The sequence below is a fragment of the Mirounga angustirostris genome, unplaced genomic scaffold (genome assembly GCF_029215605.1).
Source record: "Mirounga angustirostris isolate CCGP_5_RB_7025 unplaced genomic scaffold, mMirAng1.0.hap1 SCAF_1, whole genome shotgun sequence".
In the NCBI taxonomy this organism is placed as follows: Eukaryota; Metazoa; Chordata; class Mammalia; order Carnivora; family Phocidae; genus Mirounga; species Mirounga angustirostris.
The window spans coordinates 36,108,674-36,126,654 of NW_026991709.1; the positions used below are offsets into that span (position 1 = coordinate 36,108,674).

The 17,981-nt window shown below is 33.9% G+C and overlaps 1 pseudogene; it reads right to left on the reverse strand.

Moving 5' to 3' along the window:
* Positions 1–16,150: 16,150 nt before the first annotated feature.
* LOC123834497 (mothers against decapentaplegic homolog 2-like) lies at positions 16,151–17,040 on the reverse strand (annotated as a pseudogene).
* Positions 17,041–17,981: the final 941 nt, after the last annotated feature.

Consider the following 17,981-nt stretch of genomic DNA (forward strand, 5'->3'; position numbering starts at 1 on the left):
GTAAAATGATGTGTTGGACTAGATGATACTTACAAACGTTTGTGTCTCCAACATTCTATAATACAACACTTACAACACCTTTCCCTCAACATTCCCTACTTGGATTTAAATAGTTTATGGAGGTTCATTTATTTATTGATTTGTACTGTAGTCTTGGTTTCCTCTTGTGACAAGTGTCTTCAGACATGGTATCCTCTCTGCTCTACTGGGTTTTCCTAGTCCTGCTGTTGAATGAACAATTCAGTAAGAACCTCCTTAAAAGCTAAAGGAACTGGATGTGCAATGTGGAATCTCAATATCCTAGGAAAAAAAAGAGAAGTTCTTAGCAGGAGGATCAATAAGGAACAAAAAAGTGTAAAAAATTGTGAATACAGTCCCAGGGAGAGGAATCAAAGTGGCTCACACAAAGACACAGCGCTGACCACATTAATCAACTGGAAAAGGTTCAGAGAAAAGACTTCACAATTCTCATAATAAAGGTAGAAGAAGTTCAGAAAAGGCTTTAAGAAAATACTCTGAGGTTGGTTGATCTCCCAGAGGGCATAAGACAGCTAAATGTGGAAGTGTTCATAAAACAAAGAGATAAAAGAAAACACAGTCTGAAAGATCTCTCTACTGCACACTGACCCAACTTACCACCTCGGAAGTTTTGTTAGACCACTGATTTTAAATAGCTAAGTAGAAGGAAAGGGACATTATATTAAGCTTAGTCTCCGAGAGAAAACAAGACTACAGGAGGCTGAGGAAAGCTCTTACAGCTATACCAAGATTTATTTTATACTTAAAGCTATATGGTAATACTTTATAGAATTTTAAAATGTATAGGACACCCTCAAAATTCCAAAATACTAAGAAGCTCTTGTAAGCTGCTCCTTCCTCAAGCCTAACAATGCTTTGAAATTCATGGAATCTAAAAAAATGGAAAACAAAAACAAAAAAACCTGATTTAGCAATGCTAAAGGAACAAAAGATAAAACATGATTGAAATATCTAAATTGAATGATCCATTTATTTTAAAAATCCAGACTGGGAACCACCAGGGAATGTATAAACACAGACCTATTTTAATGTAGATGGTAAAGACAGACATGCAGAGATAAGAAAAGATTTGGTAAAACTCAAGGGAGTGTTATTTCTGTCTCAACTTTAAAAAATACACAAAATGTCCCTTTTCTAAATTTACAGAGTTTCCATTGTTTAAAGAGTTGAAAAAGATTTACACTTGGCATCAAAACTGAATGTGCTATAATCTCATGAAACAGGGAGAGGAAGGAGGGGAGGGAGGGGGGGAGAGAGAGAGAGAGAGAGAGAGAGAGAGAGAGAAACAGAGGAATTATCTGAGATGAATATAGGTATCCTTTGACCGCCAGAAAATAATGTGGAAGATCCCTGATAAATGAAAATCTGTACTTTGAAAGGGATATTTATAGTTTAAAATTTAAAAGTGTTCTTATATTTTCCCAAAGTCATCCTACAGGCATATTTTAATGTTTCAAGAGAGGCCAATTTAAGTCTCCAATTTATCCACTTCATAAATAACATTCATGCATATTCATTAAAATTTAAGGTACTATGTTTTTCATTTAGAGTTAATATTTATTTTGCAATGGAACCTTCAGTTTAAAGTGCTAACTTCTGTAAACCTTAAGAAAGCACTTCAATTTTCCATAATAAAATAAATAATACAAAGATAAATGTTAAATAGCATTGAGTTCACCTTTTATATGGGGTATGTTAGACAAAGTAAAATGGACTCAATCTTGATACATGACCCTAATTATAGGGTCTTTAGATTTGAAAAAGGTTAAAATTATAGACATTTATTTACATTGTATAACAGATGAATAGCAGAATTAACTCACTGAGCTACAATTAAGTTGTCTTCAGAGAAAATGGCAATAAGAATTATAAAAGGAATAATAAATTGGCCTATGGCTTTCCCTCCACATGAATAGTTAGCTATAAGGTGTCATGAAGATGCCAAGAAAGTCTCAAAATCCAATTCATTTTAATTGAAAGAAATAATACATTATTAGGCACTTTTTAGAAGGCCCTAAAAGGACAGTTATCTAAACAAAAAAAAAGGTTCTTACAGTGTCTAATACTGAAAAAAATCAGCAATGTTTTAATTGAACTTGTACTTATTGTTTTAATTTGTTAAATAGGATCATATGAGTCTATAGTCATTTACTTCGTGGGTATTTTTTTTTTTTAACTTGAAGAACATGCTAAGTAGCTTAAGAACAAAAATAAGAATAAAAAAAGGATTTATTCTTGAACCTTTATCTTTTCTTGAATCACATCACAATTCCTAAAAAGAAGCAATATTTAATAAAGCAAAGTAAGGCACACTCCTTTTGCTGTTGTTCATGAAATAATTTTCAGGTTTCATTTATTAAGTACCAATTTCTTTTGCATAATTCCTTTGCCAATAATTATATGATAACGAAGGCTAAATTTCCTGCCAGACTTAATATTTAGCTGTACAAAATAACCAAATAAACTATGTCTTGCCCAAATCATTTGAATTAAGGAACTACTGTTTGAATTATGATGTCCCAAGGTAATGTAATACATATAATAAACCAAATATAGAATTAAATAATGATAATTCAGATATCTTTTTACACAGCAGTGGAGTTAGATTACCTCATTTAAAGATTCCAGAGAATCCCCTCAGAGTACACAATAGCTATGTTCTCTATAAATTAATTGCCTAGTCCTTACTGGTTTTGAATATATTTTATATAGGTAATATTATGCAACCATTCTTCATTATCAATATTCCATATAGAACAGTTCTTTAAATTTCTCTGTTAACTTGCATGCAATTCATCTGTGCATGTTTTTCAACTTCAGTAAAGATCACTCTTTGTCTATCAAATACTTCAGTTAACCTTACACATAGTTACTTCATTATTTATAAGGCAACTGTGATCATTTAACCGAGATAATAATGCAAAACCAATTTTACTAAGAGATCAAAGTTTTTGCAATTTCCCCTTGAAATTATATTCACAGAATACTGGAAAGAAAGGGGTTGAGGGGAATTAAATCACTTAGTAAAATAGGAAAATATCTTGTGATGACTAATAAGTTCATGGAATGGTGTTCATACCTTTGCATACACATACACGCACAAGCTCTCTCCTTTCCCCACATCCCCTCCTCTCCTCTTCCTCTCTCTCCTCTTTCCTCCTTTACTTTTTCCTGCCCTAATCTCCTCCACCTCGTCACTTTCTCTTTCCTAATCCATCCATCACCACGCTTATGAATGTATGTATGTATCCATCCATCCATCCTTCATCTAACGATCCATCTAATCCATATATATATTTGAAAATCATTATTACAGTAAAACACAATCCAAAATTTTGGTTAACAAACTTAAGTTGGAAATCTGCTTAAATATAAGACTTGACTCTGGAAGCTATCAATATTATGCATCAATTAGTGTTTATCTATACAGATCATTGCATTTTTAAGACAGAAACTCTTTAATTAAAATATACACATGCCCAAAACCATTGTTACACCTAAATAAATGAACAACTATTCTAATAACAAATATCCTGTCAGTGTTTTCAATGCTCTTATATCTTATAATCATTTTTACAATATGTTTTTATCAGAAACAATCACAACAAAAAAGTCAATAAACTGCCATCTCCATTTCTCTTGAATTTCTTTTAATTCATAATTGTCCCTACCTCTATGTTGATTACTTCAAAAGTTTTTTGTTTCTTTTAAAGAAACTAGGCCATTTATCCTGTTGAGTTGTGATCTTGCTGACTTTCTCCATGCAGTGTCATTCAACATATTGCTATGTATCCTGTATTTTCTTTAAACTGAATGTTAATTCTAGAGTCTTGATCTGATTGTGATTTTTTGGTCTGTTTTGTTTTTCTCCAAGATTACTTCATAGGTGATGTCATCTTCCATTAGGAAGCACATACATGGCAATCATTATTTTTCTTATTGTATCACAAAATAATGAATTTAGCTACCTACATCCATTATTTCATTATGGATGGCAAAATGTTGAAATTCTAATTCTATCATCCCATCTTCATGTTTAGCTGGATACTACAAAGAGCAATTTTCTCTCAAAAATTCTTTGCTTAACCTGAGGCAGAGCTTGTACCAGACAGGCAGATTAAAAGCTTCTTTCACTTCATTTGCCAAAATTCAGAATATGGAGTCACTTTCTAGAATCATTCAAGATGACCTCTGTGTTATTACTATACATTTTTAAGTAACAATATCTTGGATTCAGATATACTTAGTATGTATGTTTAGTATGTAAATGCCTTCTAATTATTACGTGTATTGATGCTCAAAATTGTCCCATCATTGGCCACCGAGAGAAAATGCATGATAGCTTTTATGTCTTCTTGACATGACCTCTTCTCTTTGGCAGTTTCCTTCTTTTCTGGTATGACAAAACATTTGTGTATTTCTTGTCACAGAAATGGAATCAGCTATTTCTACAGGGAATCTTCATTCCTATTAGTGGGAATGACATTAAGAGGCCAGAATCTGTGAATAGTGATATTCATTGCTACTAAGTTAGTCATTGTTTCCATTCCTTTTCAGGGAATAGAGCTAAAAAACACACATACATATGCACATGAGTCATAACTTCATACTGATATTCCTAGATCATATATATAATCTTGGATTTTTACTTTTTTATTTTATACTTAAGTGTTTTTTATACTTAAAAACTTGGTTCATAATCACATTCTCATAATTAATAACTTGCTTTACATGCAATTTTTTGCATGTATGCCACTTTCAGAATAAAAACACGAATATGACTATCAATAATACGATCATTGAGAACAGTTTATTTATTGCAGTTTTTTTCTCTTTAAGACATGCCCCATCAAATTACTATATTTTAAAATCACTTGATATATTTACTTTATATGAGCTATGCAACCAGCTTAATATAGTTAAACTCATTTGTTTTATTTTACTTTATTAAAATTTTTATTTAAATACAGTTTAATTAACATATATTATATCATTAGTTACAGAAGTATAATTTAGTGATTCATCAGTTTCATATAACACCCAGTGCTCACTACATCAAATGCCCTCCTTAATGCCCATCACCCAGGTACCCCATCCCCCCTCTAGCAACCCTCAGTTTGTTCCCTATGATTGAGTCTCTTATGGTTTGTCTCCCTTTCTGATTTTGTCTTGTTTTATTTTTCCCTTCCTTCCTCTATGTTCATCTACCTTGTTTCTTAAATTCCACATATGAGTGAAGTCATATGATGTATGTATGTCTTTCTCTGACTGATTTTTTTTTTTAAGATTTTATTTATTTATTTGAGACAGAGAGAATGAGAGACAGAGAGCATGAGAGGGAGGAGGGTCAGAGGGAGAAGCAGACTCCCTGCTGAGCAGGGAGCCCGATGCGGGACTCGATCCCGGGACTCCAGGATCATGACCTGAGCCGAAGGCAGTCGCTTAACCAACTGAGCCACCCAGGCGCCCGCTCTGACTGATTTTGTTAGCATAATACCCTCTTGTTCCATCGACGTTGTTGCAAACGGCAAGATTTCATTCTTTCTGATGGCTGAGTAACAGTCCACTGTGTGTGTGTGTGTGTGTGTGTGTGCCACATCTTCTTTACCCAATCATCTATTGATGGAAATCTGGGCTCTTTCCACATTTTGGCTATTGTGGACATTGCTGCTGTAAACATTAGGATGCATGTGCCCCTTTGAATCACTATGTTTGTATCCTTTGGATAAATACCTAGTAGTAAAATTGCTGGGTCATAGGGCAGTTCTATTTTTAATGTTTTGAGGAACCTCCATACTGTTTTCCAGAGTGGCTGCACCAACTTGCATTCCCACCAACAGTGTAAGAGGGTTCCCCTTTCTCCACAGCCTCGCCAACATCTGTTGTTTCCTGTGTTGTTCATTTTAGCCATTCTGACAGGTGTGAGGTGGTATCTCACTGTGGTTTTGATTTGGATTTCCCTGATGCTGTGTGATGTTGAGCACTTTTTCATATGTCTCTTGGGCATCTGTATGTCTTCTTTGGAGAAATGTCTGTTCATGTTTTCTGCCCATTTCTTGACTGGATCTTTGTCTTTTGGGTGTTGAGTTTGGTAAGTTCTTTATAGATTTTAGATACTAGCCCTTTATCTGAAAAGACATTTGCAGATATCTTCTCCAATTCCGTAGGTTGCCTTTTAGTTTTGTTGATTGTTTCCTTTGCTGTGTAAAAGTTTTTTATCTTGATGAAGTCCCAATAGTTCATTTTTGCCTGTTTATCTTGCCCTTGGAAATGTGTCTAGCAAGAAGTTGCTGCAACCAAGGTCAAAGAGGTTGTTGCCTGTGTTCTCCTCTAGGATTCCTGTCTCACATTTAGGTGTTTCATCCATTTTGAGTTTATTTTTGTGTATGGTGTAAGAAAGTAGTCCAGTTTCATTCTTCTGCATGTGGCTGTCCAATTTGCCCAACACCATTTGTTGAAGAGACTGTCTTTTTTCCATTGGATATTATTTCCTGCTTTGCAAAAGATTAGTTGACCATATAGTTGTGGGTCCACTTCTGGATTCTCTATTCTGTTCCATTGATCTATGTGTCTATTTTTGTGCCAAAACAAAACACTGTCTTGATTACATTTTTGTATTATAGCTTGATGCCTCTAGCTTTGGTTTTCTTTTTCAACATTCTTTTGGTTATTTGGGGTCTTTTCTGGGTCCATACAAATTTTAGGATTGTTTGTTCCAGCTCTGTGAAAAATTTTGATGGTATTTTGATAGGGATTGCATTCTATGTGTAGATTGCTTTGGTCAGCACAGACATTTTAACACTATTTTTTCTTCCAATCCATGAGCATGGAATGTTTTTCCATTTCTTTGTGTCTTCCTCAATTTCTTTCATAAGTGTTATATAGTTTTCAGAGTACAGATCCTTTACCTCTTTGGTTAGGTTTATTCCTAGATATCTTATGGTTTTAATGCAATTGTAAATGGGGTCAATTCCTTTGTTTCTCTTTCTTCTGCCTCATTGTTAGTGTATAGAAATGCAACTGACTTCTGTGCATTGATTTTGCATCCTGTGACTTCGCTGAATTCCTCCACCAGTTCTAGCAAATTTTGAGTGGAGTCTTTTGGGTTTTCTATGTAGAGTATGATGTCATCTGTGAAGAGTGAGAGTTTGACGTCTTCCTTGTCAATTTGGATGCCTTTTATTTCTTTCTGTTGTCAGAGGCCAGGACTTCCAGTACTATGTTGAAAAACAATAGTGAGAGTGGACATCCCTGTCATGTTCCTGACCTTTACTTTAACTCTTTAGGATTTGCTCTTTTAATATAACTTGGTTTTAAAATTATGGAAAATAGCTATGTATCCAAAGCTAAATGTACAAAAACAGAGAAATGAGACTTTTCTTTATGTGCTCTTTACCCTGCCTATACATAACCATTCCACTTTAATTTTTTGGTTTATGTTTCTGTATTTGTTTTTAATATAAGGTATACACACACATGCATGTTTGTGTCACCCATCCTTTCTTAGATAAAGTGGAAGCATAATTTCACAATATTTTTTATTTAATAATACATCCCAGGAAGCTATTAATATAATCGCCTATAATATGCTCCATAGCATTACACTGGGTGCATATATTATAATTTATTCAATTATTCCCTTATTAAAGGATATCTGAATTTTATGCATTCATTCACTATTGGCTTAAATTGTTTCTTTTTCTAGCTTTATTTATTATATGTTTAATTTCATTTTTTTTCTTTTTAATATCAGTTTACTGTAAATTTTCTCTTATAATTTTTTTTATCCTGTAAATTCCAGTTGCTTTGTTTTCATTATTTCCGAAGTGTTCTGAAATTTTAGTCTGTATTTTCCCTAAGACCCAACAGCTGATTAATAACATCTTTGAAATTTTAATTTGAATTTTGAAAATTCAAAATTTGAATTTTGTTATGGATTTCTAATTTTATTGTATTATGGTCAGAGAATGCTCTGTCTAGAATTGTTTTTTTTAAGATGTTATTTATTTATTTGAGAGAAAGAACATGAAAGAGAGCATGAGCGGGGCGGGTGGTCAAAAGGAGAGGGAGAAGCCGACTACCTGCTGACAGGGAGCCTGATGATGATGCGGGGCTCCATCCCAGGACACTGGGATCACAACCTGAGCTGAAGGCAGCCCCTTAACCAACTGAGCCACCTAGGCAACCCTGTTTTTTCACTTGTTAATATGAATATTTTTTGGTGGTTTGAGGGATAGTCAATTTTCATAAATATACCATTTGCAATTGAAATCCTAAATGAGGGAGAACACCATCACTGCTACAGAAATTTCCTTCATGCCCCTTCTCTTTCGATTCCTGTACCCATTTACCCAGAGAAAACAATAATTCTGATTATTTTCTGGCACATACTCACCTGGCTTCTTCTAGAAACTCAGCTAGTGGATCATACAATGAGTAGTCTAATGTGTAATTTTATAAATTTACTTCCAAATTTTTTCTAACATAAAATTTAAAACTATAAATTTAACCAATTATTTTTATACCTGCATCCTACTGATTTTGATATGTTATGCTTTCTAGTTCAAAATATTTTCATCTTGTGTGTTTGTCTGTTTATGTGTGTGTGGGTGAGAGAGAGATCTTTGGTCTCTGAATGATTTTTGTGTATAAACTTAACAAAATTTGTAGTTTTCAGAGATATGTTATTGATTAATTGCATTTTATTCACAAAATTCTATATAATATTTAGCTTTTTAAATTATTTGACATTTATTTTAAGTTTCATCAAGTGATATATCTTGCTGAATGTACCATGTCCAACTGAAATGATTGCATATTGTGAAGTTGTTAGGTTCAATGTTCTATACATCACAATCAATACCAGGTGATTGTTTTCATTTTTCTGTGCTTTCCCTGCTTTTTTTTTTCTAGTTGTTTTTATCAATTTCTGAAAGACCAATTTAATATCATATAATCTGCTTATGATATACTGTATTTCTTGTATCTATTAATTCTTGTTTCATATACTTAGAAGTTCTATTATTTGAACCTACATATTTTTAATTGTTTGAAATTTCTGAATAATTCATCTTTCATCATTATGAAATACTGTCCTTTATCTCTTGCAATTTACATTTGTGGTGAAATCTACTTTTGTCCCATATCATTCTTTTTTTTTTTTTAAGATTTTATTTATTTTTGACAGAGAGAGAGAGCACAAGCAGGGGGAACAGCAGAGAGAGAGGGAGAAGCAGACTCCCTGCTGGAGCAGGGAGCCCAATGCGGGGCCCGATCACAGAACGCTGAGATCATGACCTGAACCGAAGGCAGACGCTTAACCGTCTGAGCCACCCAGGCACCCCGTCCCATATTATTCTAACACACACAGTCTACTTAAGCTTCTTATGCTTTGGGTTGGTGTATATTTTTCTAACCAATCACTTTCAACATATCTATATGACTTTATTTAAATTGCATCATTTGTAGAATTATTCTTCTCCATTCTGTCATCATTACATTTAATTGGTATATTTTGTTCATTACTACTTAGTGCAATTATTGTTGAGGTTAGATTTAATTTTAGAATTTTATTTTAATTTATTGCTTATCATTCTCTTTTTTATTTCTGTCCCTCTTTTCTTGTCTTCTTTTGAACTACTGGAATACTTTTAGACTTTCATTTTAGTTTATCTAATGACATTTTAGATAAAACTGTTGGCACAAATTTTTGGTGCCTGCTCTATGGATTAAAATATACCTCCACACATTTTCATAGTCCCCAAGAAATAACATATTTACACTAACAGAAAATGTGGAAACCTTGCGACCATATATAACAATTTACCTACCATAAGTCCTTATATATTACTATTATACATACATATATTATGACTACATATATTTTAAATCCCACAAGACAATAACACAATTTTGCCTCAAAACAACTGTATATTGTTAAAAATATTAAGAGGAAAATATATCCTTTTATTCATCATTTTATCTGTTATTATTTCCTCCAGATTCAAGTTTCCATTGCATATCATTATCTTTCATTTTATTCTTATCTTTTAAAAACTTTATTATTTTTTTTATCCTTTATTTTAAAAAACTTTTAGCATTTCTTAAAGTACAGGTTTTCTGGCAAAGAAATTCTCTTTGTTTTGTCTACATGAAAACATCTTTATATCAATTTCATTTTTAAAAGACATTCTGAGTGGATACAGAAATCAATTTCAGTGGCACTTAAAAATACATTGTTCCATTGTCTTCAGGCCTCTGTTGTTTCTGATAAGAAGTCAATGATTGTTCAAATCATAACCCTTTGTGGAAAACATGCTGTTTTTTTTCTGGCTACTCTTAAGATTCATCTTGATTTTCTCTTTATCTTTGATTTTAGTGGTTTGACAATATGCCTAGGTCATTTTCTTTGTTTTTATTCTTCTTGTGTTTTGCTCAGCTTCTCAAAACTGTAAATTTGTATCTATCAATACTTTTGCAAAAATTTCAGCCATTATTTCTTCAAATATTATGTCTCTCTCTCTGAGACACTGATTACAGTTTTTAATATTGTTCCACATGTCCCTAAAACACTGTTCACTTATTTTTCAATCTCTCCTCACTCTTGAATTTGCACAGAAAAAATCAAAACAAAACCAAAACCAAAACACTTTACTAGTCTAGGTTTATATAACTGATTCTAAAGAATCAAATGTTTTTGATGGGATAACATTTGGGCTTTAAAAATGGTAACGTTTATTATAATGTGTTCTCACATTCAGATGACTTCAATCTGTCACTGATTTGTACATGTATACATTATTAATCTACAACAGAGGCTGGCAAACTATGGCCCATGGGCTGCCATCTGTTTTTTCTAAATAAAGTTTTTTAGGTTACAGCCACATCCTTTTATTTTCATATTTTCTTTTTTTTTAAGATTTTATTTATTTATTTGATGAGAGAGACAGTGAGAGAGGGAACACAAGCAGGAGGAGTGGGAGGGGGAGAAGCAGGCTTCCCGCCCAGCAGGGAGCCCGATGAGGGACTCGATCCCAGGACCCTGGGACCATGACCTGAGCCGAAGGCAGACGCTTAACGACTGAGCCACCAAGGCCCCCCTATTTTCATATTTTCCATGGCTGCTTTTGTACTACAATGTCAGAGGTAAGTAGTTGCAACAGACACCATAAACACCGGATGCCTATGGGGTGCCTGGGTGGCTCAGTAGGTTAAGCATCCAACTCTTCTTTTCAGCTCAGGTCATGATCTCAAGTCTTGGGATCAAGCCCCTTGTAGGGCTCCAATGCTCAGCAAGGAGTCTGCTTGAGATTCTCTCTCTCTCCCTCTGCCTCTCCCCCTGCACGCATGCTCTCTCTCTAATAAATAAGTAAATATTTTTAAAAAATATTTTCAAAAATCTGGCTATCTTTAAAGGAAAAGTTTGACAACTCTTAATCCAGAATAAGATAATTGAAAAAAATGTCAAAATCTTTATATAAATGAGCTTAAAAGATTCAGATTTATTGTTAGAAACACACTATAGACAATTTTTTGAGAATCATTTGCAGAGAATTCATTAATAACACATCTAATGAATAAATACTTCCCCCCAAGAAAACTTCATCCATTCTCTACTTTAGAATACAAAAGATATTAGAAACATTATTTTTTCAAATATGAAAAGAAAATGATCACCAGTATTAAATGAAATAGTAATAATTGATAATTAGTCTAGTGAAATCCATTATGGCCTAATTATTGTTTAGGGAAGAAAAAATACATTTTAAAATAACTTGGCAAGAAGTCAGTAAACTTACTAATACTTGTCACGTGTAGTATCTGGATTAATTCACTTTAAAAATTGAAAATTAAAATTTGGTGATATGCTAAAATTATATTAAGATTTATAAAAGCAATAAAAATATGTTTTCCTAAAGAAAAAGCTATTGAGCATTATCATTAAAAGACAAAATTATGCAAAGAATTTTTTCAAAATAAATCAAAGTAAACCATACATAAGATGTTCCTATAAATAAGAATTCAGGAGGCATCATTAGATTTCTAAGTATTGAATTTAATGATCATGTAAAGATTATCAAGCATTTTAAGGATATTAATAAATGGGAGAGAAGATCCAGTGCGCCCATTACATACATAGATTACAGATTAAATCAATATATCATTTTATATGAATAAAAAGTCAGTTTCTGAGAATGTTCAAAAGTTGGACAGAAAATAACTGTCCTAGTTGAAGGAACTAATGTTTGGTTCATTACCTCACGAAAAGATCCAGAAAAATAGATTTACTCAGACCTGTGAGTGACAGGTTCTAGAATAGAAACTTCATCACATCAACAGGAAAGGAGATTCTAGAACAAACTTCTTTGAACTGAAAATTCAATCCCTTCATTTAGAGTGAATGGAAGAGACTGACGAGTAGAGGCTCTAAGGCCAAAGTCAACCAAAAATCACTTAAGATCTTTTTTTTTAAGATTTTATTTATTTATTTGACAGAGAGAGACAGAGCGAGAGCAGGAACACAAGCAGGGGAAGTGGGAGAGAGAGAAACATGCTTCCCGCGGAGCAGGGAGCCCGATGCAGGGCTCGATCCCAGGACCCTGGGATCATGACCTGAGCCAAAGGCAGACGCTTAATGACTGAGTTATGCAGGTGCCCCCAAAATCACTTAAGATCTTAACAATGATTGACTGTGTATACATTCCTTTAACTAGTACTTGCTATATTAAAGTCATACTTAAAGGATTTTATTTATGTCGAAGAATTAAGACAAGACCTAACATTTATGTAGTGCTTAACCTGCTTTAAGAACCATTCTAAAGTGCTTTAAAACATTAAATTATGTAATCTTCACAAGATTTTGTCAGCTTCTCTATAAGTCCAGACCCACACTGTCCTAGAAACCTGTTCCTAACTCCTACTCCACTCTAAAACCAGATTTTAAAGAGACAAATACTTAGTTCTGCAAAGTTTCAGAGTCTACAAGCCATTTTCCCTGCTCTCACACAAACTACAAGTCTGGAGGTCCCCGAAAACACCTTCCAGTTTGATAATTCACTCAGACTCACAGAACTCACTAAAAGCTATTATATTCACAGTTACTATTTAATAGTGAAAAGACACAGATTATAATCAGCCACAGGAAGAGGTTCATGAGATAGAGTCTATGAAATTTCCAAGTTTAAAACTTCTAGTAGTACTCTTCCAGTGGAGCTATGAACAAACACTAACAGCGCCCAGGATTGAGCCATAACACACACAGAGTACAACAACAAGGAAAGTCATCCGAGTCCTGGTATCCGGAGTTTAATATAGACATGCCTTACTACCCATGTGGCTGACCTATGCTTCCAGCCCCTCCAGAGGCCCAAAGCTCCCACAATAAAAGACTGTCAGCACACACTATCAGACGTGTCCCAAGGCCCCAGGCCAATAAAGGCATTTTATCAGGTAGGATATCCCAAGCATTTAGAGATTACCTTCCAGAAAATGAGGGCAAAGGCCAACCTCTCTTTGGGTAAGCTTAATTTTTTAACACTAGTCCACAGTTACAGTTCATCTGAGTTGCGCTCCTCATGATCACAGACACATACAAGATACAGAAGGAAAATATGTTTTCAGATTTTAATTAAAGGAAATAGTTATAGGACTAAATGATAGACACACAAAAAATTATATCTAGTTGCACATTCCATCTTAACCAAATATGCTACTTCTTTAAACCACAAACCTAAAATCCTTTTCAAATTATTGTTATATGATTTCAAAAAGTCTCCTGCATATTTTCCTGTGCATGAAAATGGAAAAGATCTTTGGTAAGGAAATACATACTCAAAATGATTATTATAATTTGTTCCCCTCCTTTCATATATGCAAGAGACTTCTAAGAAAGATACAACCTAAAATAACAAGTAAGCATGCTGCAATTTTATGTCTTGGGAAACTATCATTTTCCTTACTTATGAATAACATTCTTGTTAACAAAACATTCAGAGAAGTTGTAAAGGACAAGTATACACCCTTGCTTTGTAGTCAACATAAGGTACAAGAATGACAAAGTAGAAAAAGTACAGCGCAGAGCAGCTAAATTATGTAGGCACAATTTGTAATACCTTATATAAATATGTTCCCTGGCTTTATGAGTTGAAATTAAAAAGTAAACATACCTTTAAATAAGCTTACTATACCAAACTAACCATGGTAAATGCCATGTATCAGTGGAGAAATATGCTTATTGGATTATGTTATAAACGTGCATAAATCATATATTTTGCTTGTTTTGGATACTGTACAGAATTTCATAATGAGGAATTTCCTTTCAATATTTGCAGTAAATCTATTAGGATATAGTAGCTGCTAGTATTCTGACGTCTAGCCTTAATGACTATATGCACTGAAAATAAAATGCATCATTTCGGACATTCATTTTCAATTTCAACTGCCAAGTGGAATGGTATCATGTATAACATCAATAGAGTGATCTGACCAAACACACAAATCAGATTATACTCTTACCACCACTAAAATTTTAAATCATCAACAGCACATAATATATCATTCAAAGGTTTTCAATTCTTTGCAACATTTTTCTACAGCACACAGGAAAATTTCTTTTAGCAAGGTAATGAAATCCAACTAATTGGATATTTTATTTAATACTAGCTTCATTAAGGTCATGTTTATAATGTCATTAATCAACTTCCTCATTTTTTATTAACAGATTCATGATAAATAACACATTTTATATTGTCTATTTTGTCCATTGAACCTCTATTAAAATACATTTATTTTTCAGAAGTGTCTCATATAAAGTCTCAGAGAGGTAATTATTACCTAGACTTCTTAATGTATCCCAATTCTTTGGCTAAACGCTAAAACTATAATTTCTGATTATTAAGCCAAAACCATATACTTTTAAAGATTCTGTGTTGAAATTTATCTCTTAAACCACATAATGGTTTGGGGGCAGGAAGGAGAGAATCACTCTGTTTTTGAAAGATATTTTCTGCTCCTGGGAAAAACTGGTCATACAAAAGGTGGTGAATGAATAGATTTTGAATAAAATTAATTTAGATATATGCTATAGGACTTCAATAAAACATATCTAAGAGCTGCCTCAGGCTTGTGCAAAGTGTGAAACATTTCTCATGATAATTAATCTAATAACCACCCAATAACAGAATGAAAGATTTAATCACAATCTATTAGTTCCCCTACTTTCACAACATTCATTCTGTTCACAGTTATCAAAGGGCAACTATCAGATATGTATATCGCTCAACACTTTCTTAAGATAACAGGAAATACAAACTACAGGCCAAAGTAAAATGTAGGCCATAGTTGATGCTTCTAAATGTGTTTCACCATAAATATCAGAAAAGTGCATAATTCTAAAACCATGAGATGAAATTTGATTTAAGTGGAAATAGCATGTTTGTCACCTCAGAGATTTTTATTTTTTAGATGGAAAGGTCACAAATATATTCATTTGTATAAACTATAGGCAAAGTCAGGCGGACTTCAATAGCAGGGGAAATTCTTATTAGCAGCAAGTAATCAGTAAGACAGACGAAATGCTTTATTTTCTAATTTTGAATTCTAATTTTTATTTATTTTCTAAATATTAATTTATTTGAATTATTTTTTACAAATGTTACTACTTAATACAGTAACTAAAGTATTTTTTTTCTTGAAGACTGAAAGAATTCTCTTTTGTTGCAAGGTGTTTTATATTATTTTATTTTACTTCCCCCAAAAAGAAATTATTTTTGGTAAAAGGCAGAAAAATTAGTTTTTCTACAAGGAAAATCTGTTTCTAAATGATAATATGACAGTCTTAATATATATTCTATATTTTAAAAGGACAAAAATAATGAGTAAGTGGGAATAACAGATTAGATAACTGTAACTTTATGAAGGCATGATTAAATCAAGAAGCTGCACACAAATACCTAAGTTATGCAAATTAAAAATGTATATAAGCAGCACAAATACTGTGATACTGAATCATGATACATTATCTGTACACGTAACTACTACTGTTTTTAATAAACCTTTGGGACACTCAGTTTTATGCCCAAGATGACATCAGCATGTCTTTAAAATCTTCTCTTCCTCCTGTATGAGAGGGTATTTTTGAAACTAATTTTCTCATTTAATATTCAAACACAGAAAACCTATTCTACAAGGTGTTGCCATTAATTATGTCCAAGTTTTTGGACCTAACACACATAACCCCATGAGGCTATGACAAATACTATGACAAAAGAGTTATTACATTAAACCTTTTGATGGGATTGACTGATGATGAAACTTTATGACATGCTTGAGCAACACACGGAAGGGATCACATGTGAACTAACACTCTGTCCAACCACTGTAGATGTCCATTCAGATGAAGTTCAATCCAACAAGTGCTTGTTACCATCTGCCCTTCTGTATTCTGCTTCCTACTCTTTCACAAAACTGATTCTTATGGTGCACATCCTAGTTAGTTGATACACAACTTCAAAACTCTGATTAACACACTGAGCAAGAAGAGCAGCAAATTCCTGGTTGGTGAAGATCTTGAGATTGCAGCCTGGTAGAATCTTACACTCTGTTGCAGGGGGCCAGCTTAATCTCTGATTACACTTGGGGCTTTGCACAAAGACTACACTATCACTTAGGTACTCAGTAAAAAAAATTCCCCACTTATCTAACATGAGCACACTCCTCTTCCTATGTCTGCTTGCCATTTCTACAGTAGCATTTTGGTTAACATTGGAGAATAATCCTGTGCAGGACCTTTCTGAGTTTGTTGGATCTGTGACACCATCTACAGTGAGTGAGAGCTGTGATGCATGGAAAGTCTCCGCCACTCTCTGGTTTAATTCATGATATGCTACTGAACACCAAAGTACAGGGTCTGAGTAACTGGCTGCAAATTCAAACTATGATTAACAGAGAAAGAGTAATGGGAGATAGTTCTGTGGGAGATCCTATATCCATACATTAGTTCATCGTTGATCACCTGTTTTTCCATCTTCCCTGATACATCCAGGAGATGAAGTTTCTGAGATGTAGTTACTCTGTGGCTTGGTTCACACTGGGAAATTACTGTTTTCTGGGATGGAATAGGTATAATCATCTAGAGGTGGCAGTTCGGTTAGGATTTCAATACTGGAGGCAAAACTTGTGTCTCAAATCTCTGGTAGTAGTAAACACACTTCATCCTTTTAGAGATTAAAAGCACATTCACAGTTTACAATTGCTTTGAGTTTGTGATGACTGTGATGATTAGGCCAGAACCATGATCAGCACCCCATAAAATGTGGCAGTCCTTTTCAATGACAGGGCTATCTTATCCCACTATCTATCATATTTGGTGTACTCAGTCTCCAAATTTCAGAACAAGTGCTTGGTATGGTAACATCTTTAGTATTACAATTTTTAGTGGTGATGGCTTTCTCAAGCTCATCTAATTGACCTGTTTTCTTTAGTTTCTTCTTCAAACTTTTAACTTCTTTTTCATACCATTTTTCTGCCTGTCCATTCTGTTCTCCTCTACTTGCTCCTCCAGGCCCACCAGATGATTTATTCTACCCCAGCAGAAGTGGAGTGGTGGAGTGAATGGCAAGATGGACATGTTCTTACCAAAGGCAGCAATCCACACTAAGAAAATAGCCTCCTTTATTTAACCTGAAGCGCTGTTGACCACCTGTCCTTCAATGGCTCAGCCTAGGGCCCCTTCCTTCTGTAGTCTCTTGTCTGCACCATAGGTTGAGGCCTGTTCAGGGTCACTGCCCTGGTCCACCTTCTGTAGTCAAGCCAGGAGTAAACACTTGCTCACACCTTGGGGAGGCTTGGGGGCTGCCCCACAGAGTGCTCCGAGGACCAGGCAAACTCTGAGCAAAAGAAGGTTTCACAGAGGCCCTGGTGCAAAGTTTATTTTTAAAAATGTC